We start from the raw sequence: 14,405 nt of genomic DNA on the forward strand, positions 1-14,405 counted from the left end.
GAAATGAGGGATCTGGGCTGGATCGGTGGTTTCTCAAATAGGTTAATTTCAATTCCACTTAAAAACACTTTTATTGTGATAAAAGACATATAGCATAAATGTACCCACTTAACACATGTTTAAGTGTACAGTACACTAGATGCACATGGTTTTAGAATAGATCTTTAGAACTTCCTCATCTTACATGACTGAAACTTTACACCCATTGAAGTTGTTCCCATTTCCCCCTTCTGCCAGCCCCTTGCAACCACAACTCTGCTTTCTGTTTCTTAGATTGATTACTGTAGCTGCTGTACATAAGAGGAATCAGCAGTATTTGTCTTTGTGGGATTAGCTCATATTGCTTAGCATAATGTCCTCAAGTTTCATTCATGGTGGCATATGACAAGATTTCTGTATTTAAAAGGCTGAATAATATTCCAATAATATTCCATTGTATGTATAGTGTATAACACATTGTCTTCATCCATTTGTCTGTGGAAGATGGTTTTAACATCTTGGCTAATTGCAAATAATGTTGAAATGAGATGGGTGTGCAAATATCTTTTTGAGATACTGTTTGCAATTATTTTGAATATATACCCGGAAGTGGAATTGCTGGATCATGTAGTAGCTCTATTTTTAATTTTTTAAGAAAGCTCCATACTCTGTTCCATAGAGGGTACACCATTTTACAACCCCACCAACAGTGTGCAAAGGTTATAATTTCTTTTCATCCTTGCTAACACATTATTTTCTGTTTTTTTTTAAATAATAGCCATCCTAATGCTTGTGAGGTGACATTTCACTTGACTTGTATCTCCCTGGTGATTAGTGATTATGAGCATCTCTTTATATGCTTATTGGCCATTGGTATATCTTCTTCAGAGAAATGTCTATTCAAGTCTTTTGCCCATTTTAAAATCTGATTGTTCATTTTATTGTTGTTGAGTTGTGGAATAAAATATTTTAAATTTTTAAATATAGAGCTCTATGTGCTATTTCTTAGATTTTTAATGGTAGTATTTATTTCTAGAATGGTTTTGAGAGAGAAATTGGAGAGTGAATATAAATCATGTAGATCATTCCCTGGTATTTGCCAAGTATTCACTAAATTTAGTCATTTTTTTCTTTTTCATCATGTAGCCAAATTGATTGTTTTTTCTTTTTTTCTTTGCAAGCATCAGGTTAAAGCTCCTTCCACTATATTCGTGAATTTATTTCTACTTCTTATAATGCATCATTGTTGGGAAAGTAACTTTATTGTGTTGTGAAAAGTTCAGCTGATGAATATCTATCTGCTCATGTAAAATTACCACTATAGTACAATACTACATGATATTTTCCAATATTCAAATACATGCCTGACAAAGCCTCTGGCATTTCTCATAGTATCATGTATGGTTGTGTAATTGAAAGTGAGCTCCAAATATATCAACTCATAATGTATTCTTGATAGTGTTTATTATACATTTTTATTATTCACCTGACATTTACAATAAATGATGCAGTCACTTGTGAGATGTTTGTGATTCATTCAATTACATCACAGAGATTTTTTATCAGTTGTCAAGTGCTGACATTTTATGAAGTGGGTGCTATTTATATCACCATTTCACAGGTGAGGAAATCGAAACAAAGAATTTAAATTATTTTCAAGACTCCATACCTGATATGTAGTTCAGTGAAGCTCTCACCATTATATCTTCCCCATTCTAGGGGAAAAAAGCCATCATGTCTCTGGGTACTCAAAGAGGGGCAAGAGGTTACCCCAGAAAAAGAAATGAGGGATTGACGAGAGTATTTAATTTACTTTTCAGTTCTGCCTTTGACCACACAAAGAAAAGAATTGGGGGAGGGGATAGAAAAAGGTGAAGGTCAAATATTGTGATGAAAAAAGATAATGATGTGTTATAGAATTGTACACTTGAAACATGTGTAATGTTATTAGCCAATGTTATCCCCATAAATTCAAAAAAAATGTGTGTAAAGGAATTGGAAGAAAGGCTGAAGAGAGGAAGGTGGATGTAGCGTTAGGTGTGGGACTGGACTTGGTGCTACAAAATAGAACGAGAAGAAATGGAGCCCTAGAACTGCTGAGGAACAGTGTGAAAAAACCCTGGGAACTTGGGGGGTAAAACAACTCTTTAAAGGATAAGGGAGGAACAGGAAGGAAGAAGGCACAAACCCACTGACCTCTGCACAATCAATTTTCTTGGTAGGTAACATGGTATAAAACAATGTCCTGATATTGAAACACTATCACCCATCAGTGGAAGCCAGTAACTGTGTTATAGAGGACTAGGACTATATACAACATTAATAAAGCAATTAGAAAGTATATTTAACAAGCATTTATTAATGCAAGGCTCTATGGACAGTAAATATGAAGTCCATACATCTTAGATTTTTTGCTATTATTTTTGTAATAAAACACATTTTTTTAGTTTAATTTATTTATTTTTAGAGAGAGAGGAAGGGAGGGAGAAAGAGAGAGAGAGAAGTATCAATGTGTGGTTGCTTCTCACATGTCACCCACTGGGGACCTGGCCCACAACTCAGGCATGTGCCCTGACTGAGAATGGAATCAGCAACCCTTTGGTTCACAGTGTGCACTCAATCCACTAAACTACACCAGCCAGGGCATAAAGCTTATTCTTAACAATAAAAGTAATTGGTTCCATGTGAACTTTTGAAAAATTTTGCAACTTTACTTTCATTGTTGACACTATTACAGATGTCCCCTTTCCCCCCACCTTTGTCCACCTCTCCCAGGCTCCAGCCTCTCCTTCCCTCTGGCCAACACCACACTAAAATAAATTCACAACTTTAAAACAACTTTTTTTGTTGTGCTTGGAATATACTCATTAAATATTGACTGTGAAAGTTATTAATTCTGTAACTCTAGGTAAATATCTTAACTTTCTGAGACATTTTTTCATTGTTTAAACAAAAATAATAAAGTGTTTCTTGCCCCTTTTACAGCATTCTTTTGAGGCTCAAAATAAAAATAGCATAATATGTATGACAATGGGCTCTAATAAATGGATAATAGAAAGGAATCAATGTGAAGAATGGGCTTTACAGTCTGATGGATCCCATTCATTATAGAGTAAGCCTGGACAACTTCCTTAATCTTCCTAAACCACAGTTTCCTTAACTATTATGTTACAGGAGTTTCTTGAAAGGATTAAATAAGATAATGTAAATATAGTATAGTATTTTCATAGAGCAAGTATTCAAAAATTGGTTCTTATCATTCTCTTATTCAGTCCTTATTGAGAATCTATAATGGGACTAAAGATATAGAAATCAAGAAAAAATATAATCTCTGAACTCAAGGAACCTAAATTTTAATGGGAGGAGACAATGAACAGAGAAACAAATACATATCTAATATGTAAGTGTAATATAAGGTATATGTAATAAAAAAAATTAAAGATGGAAGGAGAGTGGCAGAGGTACTAGCATGTACCAGGTAATCAGGGAAAGCCTTTCTGATGTGGCACCATCTGAGCAGAGACCTGAAGGAAATGGGAGAAAAAGCCCTGAGATTGTATGAAGGAAGACCATTTCCAGAAGCAGAAGCAACAAGGGCAAAAGCGCTGAGGCAGGAGTGTGTTTGGTGTTTTCCAGGAACAGCAAGAGGCCAGTGTGACTGGAGTGCAGTGTACAAGCAGAGTTCCAGAGAATGGTTTAGAGAGGAGTAAGGAGCAGGGTAATGTAGAAGCCTGTATGCTATGGAAAGAACTAGAATTTTACTATGAATGCAATTAGAAGCTATTGAGGTATTTTCCTATCAGGCATGGTGGAAAAGAAGGGAATGAGTTTGGAGACAATTGTAAGAGCCTACAAGAAAAGTAATAACAAGACAGACTAAGGTAGTAGTAGTGAAGAGGTGCTCAGCTTCTGAATATATGTTGAAGGAAGAGCTCCTAGAACTTCCTGATGGATTAGATATAGTATGAATGAAAGGGATGAGTAAGAGTTTATTTTGTAAACTAAGCAAGTGGGAAAATGAAGGTGCCACTTACTGAGATGGGAGTGCCCATGGAAAAGAGTAGACTCAAGGAGGGAAAAGGGCAAAGCATAGAGCTCAGTTTTGGATATACTATGGTGGGAGGCACCTGTTGGACATTAACATAAAGACATTGATTTGGATGTGCAAGCATAATTCAAATGGTTAGAGATACAGATTTAAGAGTTACCTGCCATGGGATTAAATGTGGTTGCCTAAAGAGTCTGTGCTGACAGAGAAGTGAAGCTTTTAAACGATGGAGCTCTGAGGCACTTGAAAGTTTAGAGTTCAGCTAAATGAAGAACTAACAAAGGAGAAAGAGAAGAGAAGAGAGAGTATGAGAAGAGAATAGTGAGTTTGAGAAATATCTATGAGAGAACAAGTTGTGGAAACTAAGGGATGAATGCAATTCTAGAAGAAGGAAATAATCTGCTACTTCCACTGTGTAGGGTAAAGTGAAGCCTGAGAAATGACCATTGAATATGGCAATGTAGAGGTCTTTAGTGACTTGGAAAAACATTGTTTTGGCAGAAGAGTAAGGATAAGAGTGTTGTTCAGTGAGTTCAAAGGGGAAGGAAAAGAATTGAGACAGCGAGTTTAGAGAACACATTAGAAAAATCTTATTGCAAAATAAAAGGACAGAAATGGGGAATCCAGACTGGGGAGGAGGGGGAAATCAAGGAACAATTTTTTTTTTAAGATGGAGGCTATTAAAGCATGTTTGGAATGATCCAGTAAGAAGAGGAAAAACAAGTGTTACAACAACAACAACAATTGCAAGAGCTGTGTCTTTGAATGCGAGAGAGAAGATGGGATCCAGGAGAGAAATGGAGTGGTTGACCTTAGGGGTGTGGACAGCTCATCCTTAGAAAGAGGGGAAGGCAAAATATTAGACAGCTGGGTGGAAAGATGAGACGGTGAAAGTGCAGGAAAATTCTGTTCATCTTGCATCTTTTTCCTCAGAACAAAAGAAAAAGTCATCAAATTAGGGTGAGAAGCATACAGGAGGTATTGGCGATTGAGGAGAGAATAGTCATCTCAGACACTGGGTTAATGACTGGACTAGAAAAAAAAACCAGTTACTGGTCAGCTCTAAATGTCCTTTTGGAGTTAGTGATGCATTACTTATATGAATTAAAAACAGCGACCAATGACATGCTAACATTTTTGTTACTAACGTTGTGTTATTTCATAAATTTTTTTAAACTAATGTGTTTAAAACTCATCCTTAAGAAACTTTTCTCAAAGAGCACCTAGTTCTATAATTGTTATTGGGTGTATAAATTGATAATTCTCATGAATGTAATTGTAATATGTTTAAAAATATGTCTTTAAATTATGGATTTTTAGCAAAATTTAGGATTTAGTAGTGTAGTTTACAAAAATTATGTGCTCACTATTTCATTTGTTCAAATTCCCATTCTGCCCTTTTACCCCCACATTATAAGTGTTAATCTTTTGAAAACTTCTTTTTCTCTCTCTGTTTCTCTCTGTCTGTATATGTGATAACCAGTATTATAACAAACAGACTTCAGAGATTATATGTCCTGTAAAAGTAACCTTAACTTCTAAAGAGTCCTTAACTTTGATCAGTTACCTTATTTAATGATATTATGCCCTGATAATAATATTTAAATTGACATTTATGCTCTTTCAAAGGAATAAATACTATGAGTTTCCTTGTTATGACCCATATTTGGAAATTCCCTTTTCACGCACTCTACTAAAGTAAAAATCAAATCTATGACTATTGTATTTCTTCTTTAAACAAAGAGTTTAAAAGTTTAATTTTATTTAAATTAACAATGATCAACTTAATAATAATTATAGAATATTTTTATAGTAAAAAAGCAATGTTAAAAAGAAGTCTTTCTCCAAACAGATTGAGATTAAGCAATCACAGAATCCAAACACTTTTATTGTCTCATTTTTTATGAGGCTCAGTCAAGAATAGATAGTGGGGCTTCACATGTTTCTAACCTTAAGAAAAATCCTGTTGATACCAACTTAATGAGGATGTTTAATAAAGTAAATAAACTTGAAAATACATTTACTCACTCTAAGAAGGATCAACATAAAATAACAATTTTACTTTTACATATTTTAATATTTTAAAATACTTATTTACCTGTTTTACAATCAGCATAAATACTAACATGACTAAATTTACTCACCCTTTAATAGTTTCCATATTTTTACTAGCTGTATTGACATTTAACTTTTTGCCATACTCTTAGGGAAATGGGTCTATTTACTGGGAAATAAGTCAATTTTATTTGGGAAGAATAGAAAAAGCTGATTTTTGAGCGTACAAAGTGACAAAACTGAAAATGTAAAGCATGTGGATTTTACTACTTCCCTAAAACCCCACACGTATTTAATAAGGGAATTAACTAGAAAGAAAGTGATCTGGCTCCAGCTTCTCCACAAGTCTGATGTTTCTGCTTCTGGCAGGAATGAGAGCAATTGCTTGCTGATTCTAGAGTCATGCGGCTTCAAGGAAAACACATCATTAGGACACCAGAATGCACAAGACCCAGTTCTGCTGATTAGTCAGAAAACACTGAACTTTATAAGAACATTTTTACTTGACTTAAACAAGTGAGTTCAGGTAAATTGGAAGAAGCTGTCAATAAAATATGGCCCAAACTGAATAGATCTGAATAAATCATAACACAGTTATGATCAGTCTCCATAATACACAAAAAATTTTGCATATTTTATGCCAGTTGGTTATCTGTTCATCAAAAAGGAGGAAGGAAAGGAAGGTGGGAAAGAAGGAAGTAAAGCCAGCTAGAAATGAGACAGAGGAAAGATGACTTAGAAATAGATAAAATGAATTTTATGGTGATCTTAACTTTCCATGGCCTGTAACCGACTGATCACTGCATCACAGTAAGTAGATCCAAAGATAAGTAGCAAAACTAATAAAAACTAAAAATTGCAACATACCAACTACATTATATATGTTATATTATTTAATGATCCAGCTCTATAAGTAAGTTTTAAAGTTAACTTCATCTTAATGTTGGAGATAAAGCTCAAGAAAGAGTAAATAATTTTTTAAGTCATATGGCAAAATTACAAAATTGGGATTTGACTAAACTGCTTAATGCCAATGTCTTTCTTTCCTAATCCTTACAAGGATAGGACAATTATTTACTATTGTTCTACCTCCTTCAACGTTTGGGCTTTCCCAGCATTCCATAAATACTTTGATAATTATTAAATGATGTCTATGTTCTTCCTGAGTGACCTGTTCCAACTAAATTATATTGCAGCATTTAAGACCCAAAATACTGAAGCTTTATAGTTTTACTAACTTAATTTTTTAGAAGAATATAACAATTACAAATATTATTAATATATTTCTTTCCACTAATAAAGTCAATTAAATTTTTAATTAAAATCACAGACCCAGAAAGCTCTTAGAAATTTGCATGGTTAGGCTTGTCCTAGACCAATTAAATCCGACTTTGGTTACAGCTTTCAAATAATTCAAATATATGTATATGTCTAGTTTCTTTTCTTTTTTTTTCTTTGCTCCTTTTAATGAATTTGTTGGGATGACACTGATTAACAAAAATATACAGGTTTCAGGTGCACAATTCCACAAACTGCATTGTGTGTTTACCACCCCAAGTCCAGTCTCCTTCCATCATCATTCATCCCCCCTTTAAAAACATGTATATTTAGTGCCTCTATTTGTCTTAATGCAGCCCCAAAATAACATTAACTTCTCTGGTAACCATATCATATGTTTGAAGCATTTTCATTATAATACTCTGTCACAGATGGTGTTTTTAGATCACACTTTTTGCCACTCTGAATCCATGCATATGCCTTTTGGGATTTCAGAGCACATCTTACTTTGAGCACACTTGCCTAAAAGGAAGTTAAGGGACTTCTCAATACTGTTTCTACCAATGGACTTGACATACTTCTTTCTCAGTTGCATGTCATACATAAACTTGATCATCATAATTTATATGGGCTTATCTAAGTTACTAATATAAAATATGGTTGAACCAAGTGAATTGGTTTGAACCAAATGCATTTACCCATCTGGATTTTATTCGTGGGTGGTCTAAGAACCTCTTTCCAAAATTTGTTCATAAATAATTTTATTATCAGATAAACACTTCATTGTGTGGTGATTGGTAGCACACAACTTTTTCGTGACAAAAATCTTTATCTGAGACCCAAATCTGACTTTGTTTTGGTACAGTGTAACTCTTGGCAAGTTATTCTCTAACTCATGGTTCTTTCATCAGTAAAATGCCAATATTGCACCACATTATCTGGAAGAATTGTGAAGAATAAATGAGACATCCATGAAAGCATTCAGCATAGGATTGGTACGTGAAAACAACTTATTAAAAACAGCTACTCATGATGATTATTTGATTTTAAAGTAAGTGTCACTGCAGTCATTTTCTGTAATGTTAGAAACCTCTTACTGTTTAATTCCTTTTTATTTATTGGTTGATTGATTTGCTATTGAAGTAGTTGGCTTTCTTTGTTTGGTTTGGATTGGATTGGTTTTTATTTTCTGTTTAAGAAGAGGAAGACAAAACAAATTATTAGCCACTAGGCAACATTTTAAGCTTTGTTAGTATATACCATAAAACTTGTTATGAAATGGCTTTAATTTTCTGCTAAGCAATGAGTGGCAAAATGTTTTGTTACTTGCCTCATATTAAAAACTGCTGATTTCCAGTATGGCACCACACCTAAAGTTAACTGGTGGCAGAAACTAACACAGCACCCTGTTTATTTTCTTAATTATTATAATTGCAGCATTGTTTATAAGATTATCTGTAAAATTTTTGTCTCCTGCACTAGATAAACTATAAGTATTTTATTAGGAGCAGAGATTTCATTTCTAGCACAGTGTCTGGCTCACTGTAGATGCTTAATAAATATCCTGTGAATAATAAATGAATTGTCTGTTATATATCCAATATGTCTCATAATGATTTATTCTTTAGAGCAACCTTTCAAGGTAGATGGTATTCTTCCCATTTCACAGATGAAGAAATTGATCCCAGCGTGAATGAACTGAAGACTGAAGATGCATGCCCTACATTGTAGCCTTGGTCCCCTTGCTGCTGGTGGCAGGGGTATGTTGTGTAGGTCTCGGCTTGGCACTTCTCAGGAGCAACTGACCATCATGTTTTCAAGTAAATCCAGTGTTGGTGATTTCCTTTACATAAACTAGAACTCGGTCCTGTACCAAGCAAGACAATAAGCTGTGTGCCGGTCTCTGAGAAGCTGAAATAGACATTTTCTCTGTGTGCAAGTGATCAAGACTTACTCTTCACTAATTGGATTGAAATTTCAATCTGGCTTTTGGTCAACTCTTCAATGACGAATAGGTTATAATCCAGATTCAGAAAGAAAAATGTGAGTGGGTGTCTGAAAGAACAGACATCACCTGCAAGATGAATTTGTTTTTCCTGTATCAGCAGGCTTTCTGCTTATCGTGGCTGCCAACTGTGCATTTGTCCCAAGCAGACTGAGAAACAACACGTAAGGAAACTGAAACTTATAACCAAACAGGATAGGCCTCTTGCCATATAGCATGTCTCAACATTGTTCTGTCAGCATCACAACTTACATAATCGTCTGGAAGTTAATACAGATTTGAATGAGTAACAATGTTAAATTTTGATCTTGTGTCATGTAGTAGAAAGTTTTTGATTGGAAATTCTACTTGTGTTTTTCCCAGTAACTTTGTGGTATTAGGAGCCTTTTAATTTCTTGGGGAATAATATAGTCCTCAAAACCAACGTTACGGAGTGTTTCAAAGAAAAATAAATCTTTTCTATGTGAGAGAACAGTGCTTGCTGGAGAGAAGGCAGCATGGCTTCTCACAGTGGTTAAAAGGGGGCACATGCCTGCAAGTGACTCTCTTAAACACATTCTGGAAATTACAGGAAGCAGAGAACAGGGTTTGGGCACCCCGCAAGTAGAATGTGGTGCAAAAAGAAGGAGAACAGAGAGCAAGCACATAGCAAGTAGAAGTTGGAGGTTTGGTTGAGCATACTGAGTCTAGGATATTTTTCCCTGAATCATATATGCTAGGTGTATGGCAACTGCTATAAGTGGGTAACAGAAGCAGAAGATGAATAGGGGAAATTATCAGGGAAAAGCAAAGAACAGTTTTAAAGGAAAAAGAGGGAAAAAAGGAAAAGAAGAGAAGGCAGATTCTGGTCATTGTTTCTTCTGTGTTACAGAATAAAGGAGCTATATAATTCAGGATGAGGGTGGCAGTGTGGAGAACTTTATGGGTCACTCATGGAGAAGGAGTATCTCAGAGGAAGAAATTCCAGGAAGTCACCACATGAAAAAAAGTTACTGGGAAGCACTAATTGAATGAAAATAAATGCACTTAGACACCATACTTGCAGCTGCAGGTGTCCATCTGCAAAGGCACAGAACGAAGAACAAGTACATTTGCATTCTTAACCCAAAGAGATAAGTCTAATACCATAAATACCAATACTATTTTATTAAATGGAATTCACAACCAAGGTGTAACAGAAGGATATTGCTTTTTAAAAAGCATAGGTCTGATCAGATTACTGGTAGGGAGTGCAGTGGAGGGTAGTGAGAAGGCCATTCAGCCAAGGTCTCTGAAATGAGTGTACACAAAGAGTCTCAGAAGACCCTTATCACACAATATATGTACATGTTCAACTTAGGACTGTGTTTGGCTGCAGATAGAAAACTGAACATTGTTTGAAAAATTGTTTTGAACAATTGAGGATTTTGTCTCCCAGAATCTTTCTTTTTTTCCATTCCACTATATTTGACAAAATAAATATTGCAGCTGAAGCCTTCATGTCCACATTTCATGTAAAAAGAAATAGAAACGTGATGAGCAGAAAGCAAAAGTTGCTACTTTTATTCAGAAAGGACTGTCTTTTCCCAAGAGTATCTGTTATCTTCAGTGAACAAAGCATTGTCATAGACCATCCCTTACTGTCAGGAAAATCTAGTTATTCAGCTGGTGTCATTTGTACTTTAAAAAGAAAGTATTAGTAAAGGAAGAAAAAGATACTGGGCAAACAAACTGAGTATCGTATAAAGAAATAATATTTTTTTAATAAACAGTAATTTTTATGATATTCTTTTTTTAAGATTTTATTTATTTATTTTTAGAGAAGAAAGGGAGGGAGAGAGAGAGAGAGAGAGAGAGAGAGAGAGAGAGAGAGAGAAACATCAATGTGCGGTTGCTGGGGGTCATGGCCTGCAACCCAGGCACGTGCTCTGACTGGGAATTGAACCTGAGACACTTTGGTTTGCAGCTCGTGCTCAATCCACTGAGCTATGCCAGCCAGGGCTTAGAAATAATATTTTAAACAAATCCTATAATTATTTACCAAAATAACTGTATTTCTGTATATAAAAACTATATTTAAAAACATAACCAGTTAAAATATACCAGGGATTTTAGCACTGTTTTTAACTTTTTATCATTTTTTAATAATCCACTAACTTCAAAATTGTTTAAATAGTGTGGGTCTCCCTCAATCTGTAAAGTATGTTAATGCCGATGTAAAGATAGATTATAAATGTTTGAATACATAGAAGAAATGCATAAATCTGAGAACAGAATATTAGAGAAAATGAAAAAAGTATAGAAATAATGGTAAGTGAATATATTCTAAAATTCTCACCCACCAGATGGAGGGCATAAAAATATATTCTGGACAAAGATCACTTTGTATATAAACCAGCACAAACTGAAATATAGTGGTGATAGAAAACTTCTCTTATCTGGAGCTGGTAAAATTAGCAAAAAGTAGAGAAATAAATACATTTATGACCTTAATTTTGAAAATTTAGTTTCAAAGAAAGTGAAAGTTAAAAAATAAAAGCTTTTTCTACAAAAAGGAAATCAATCCACATAAATCTAGTCAACTAATCTCTCACAAAGGAGCAAAGGCAATACAATGAAAAAAAATAGTTTTTTCAAAAATTGATGTTGGAACAATTGGACATCCATATAGCAAAAAATAATGAATTTATATACAGGCCATAAGCCCTGCACAAAAAAATTAATCCAAATCCTAGACCTAAATGTAAAATGCAAAATTTTAAAATCCCTAGATTTCAGAGGTGAATAACTTTAAAAATAGGAATAACATTTTAGTACACCACCAAAGGCATAATCCATGAAAGAAATCATTGATAAGCTGGACTTAATTAAAATTAAAAAATTTCTGCTCTGCAAAAGACACTGTTAAAAGAGTGAGAAGACAAGACATAGACTGGAAAAACAGTATTTGCAAAGACATATCTCATAAGATTGTTATCCAAAATACACAAAAATCTCTTAAAACTCAACAATAAGAAAAGACATGAATAAATACCTCACCAAAGAAATTATACATATGATGAGTAACCATATGAAAATATGCACAACATCATGTGTCATTAAGGAACTTCAAATAAAACAACATTGAGATGCCACTCAATACCTATCAGAATAGTCAAAATCTGAAACATGCCAACATCAAATGTGAATGAAGACGTGCAGCAACAGGAACTACTTTCTAGTGAGAATGCAAAACAGTACAGCCACTTTGGAAGATGGCTGGTCTGTTTCTTACAAAACTAAACAGAGCCTGATCATATATTCCAGTAACTGTGTTCCTTGGTATTTACCCAAATGAATTAAAAACTTATGTCCATACAAAAAGCTGCATGCAGATGTTCATAGCAGCTTTATTTGTGGTTGCCAAAATTTGCAAGCACCAAGAATTTCCTTCAGTAAGTGAATGGATAAATAAACTGTAGAACATCCAACCAGACAATAGAATATTATTCAGGATTAAAAAGAAATGAGCTATCAAGTCATCAAAAGACATAGAGGAGCCTTAATTTCATATTGCTAAGTGAAAGAAGCCATTCTGAAAAGGCTATGATTCAATGTTCTAGAAGAGCCAAAACTATGAAGACTGTAAAAGGATCAGTAATTACTAGGGGTTATGGAGCAGAAAGGGATGATGGGTGAAGCGCAGAGGATTTTTAGAGTCATGAAACTGTTCCATATGATACTTTAGTGGTGGATACATGTCATTATACACTTGTAAAAACCCATAGAATGTACACCACCAGGCGTGAACCATAGTGTAAACTATGGAATCTGGGTGATAATGACATATCAATGTAGAATCATTGATTATAACAAATGTACCACTCTGGTATGGGATGTTGATACAGGAGGAGATTAGGAGAGGGAACTGGAGATATATGAAAACTTTTGGTACTTTTCTCTGAATTTTTCTGTGAACTAAAACTTCTAAAAATTAAAGCTTACTTTTTAGAACAAAGAAGGTGGTAAGAAAAGAGAAATCCCATGACCTGAGAATCTAAAATGTAAGATGGTTTAGCTTTAGCAAGATGTAACATTCTTAAAGGAGTTCAGACAACAAAGGTACATGAGAAATAAAGAAAACAGCTAAAGAAAACCACTGGGGATAGATAGAAAGCTCTCTACTATGATTTTAGAGGGCAGGTAGAAAATATGAAAGGGAAATGCATGTCAAAGGTACACAGTAGACTTAAGAACTGTCTCAAAAAACTAGAGCTCAGGCAAAATCTAGGGTCAAAAAAGAATTTAAAAACAAATTTAATTAATTGTAAACCAATACAAGTTCATTGGAAAAATTTTAAATATGAGTATAAGCAAAATGGAAAACAAAATCTATTCATAATCCCATCATTCATCAGTGATCGCAGTTAACATCTTAATATCTCTCCTACAAGTCTTCTCTTTATGTATGTTTTTACAAATGATGTAATTTTATTCTAAATGCCTTTTCAAAGTTCTTTTCCATTCAGTAGCATATTTTGTATCTTACGTTTTATCATCAAGCATTAATGTGACTTTTAATTACTGATTATTATTGTGTGGTGGCTTTGCCATATTCTACTCAACATGTTTTTTTAAGGTTTATTTATTTATTTTTAGAGAGGGAAGGGAGGGAGAAAGAGAGAAAGAGAGAAACATCAATGTGCGGTTGCTGGGGGCCATGGCCTTCAACCCAGGCATGTGCCCTGGCTGGGAATCGAACCTGCGATGCTTTGGTTCACAGCCTGAGCTCAATCCACTGAGCTATGCCAGCCAGGGCTCAACATGTTTTTTACTATTGAACTTTTGAGGTTTTTCTAACTTTATACAATAGATTGTAAGTAATGCTGCAGTGAACATCCTTGAGGTAAAAATTTGTCACATGTGTGATTATCTCTTTAAGATCAATATTTGAAGTGATATCGCTGGATCAAAGGGTATACTAGACTTGAAGTGCCAAAATACATTCCAGAATGTTTGTGTTCTCAAATGAATCTTTATAATTGTTTTAGGACAAAAGGTATTTAAGGAAGGTATGAAACT

The sequence above is a fragment of the Phyllostomus hastatus genome, unplaced genomic scaffold, assembly GCF_019186645.2.
Source record: "Phyllostomus hastatus isolate PE091 unplaced genomic scaffold, TTU_PhHast_1.1 phas_scaffold_1066, whole genome shotgun sequence".
Lineage (NCBI taxonomy): Eukaryota > Metazoa > Chordata > Mammalia > Chiroptera > Phyllostomidae > Phyllostomus > Phyllostomus hastatus.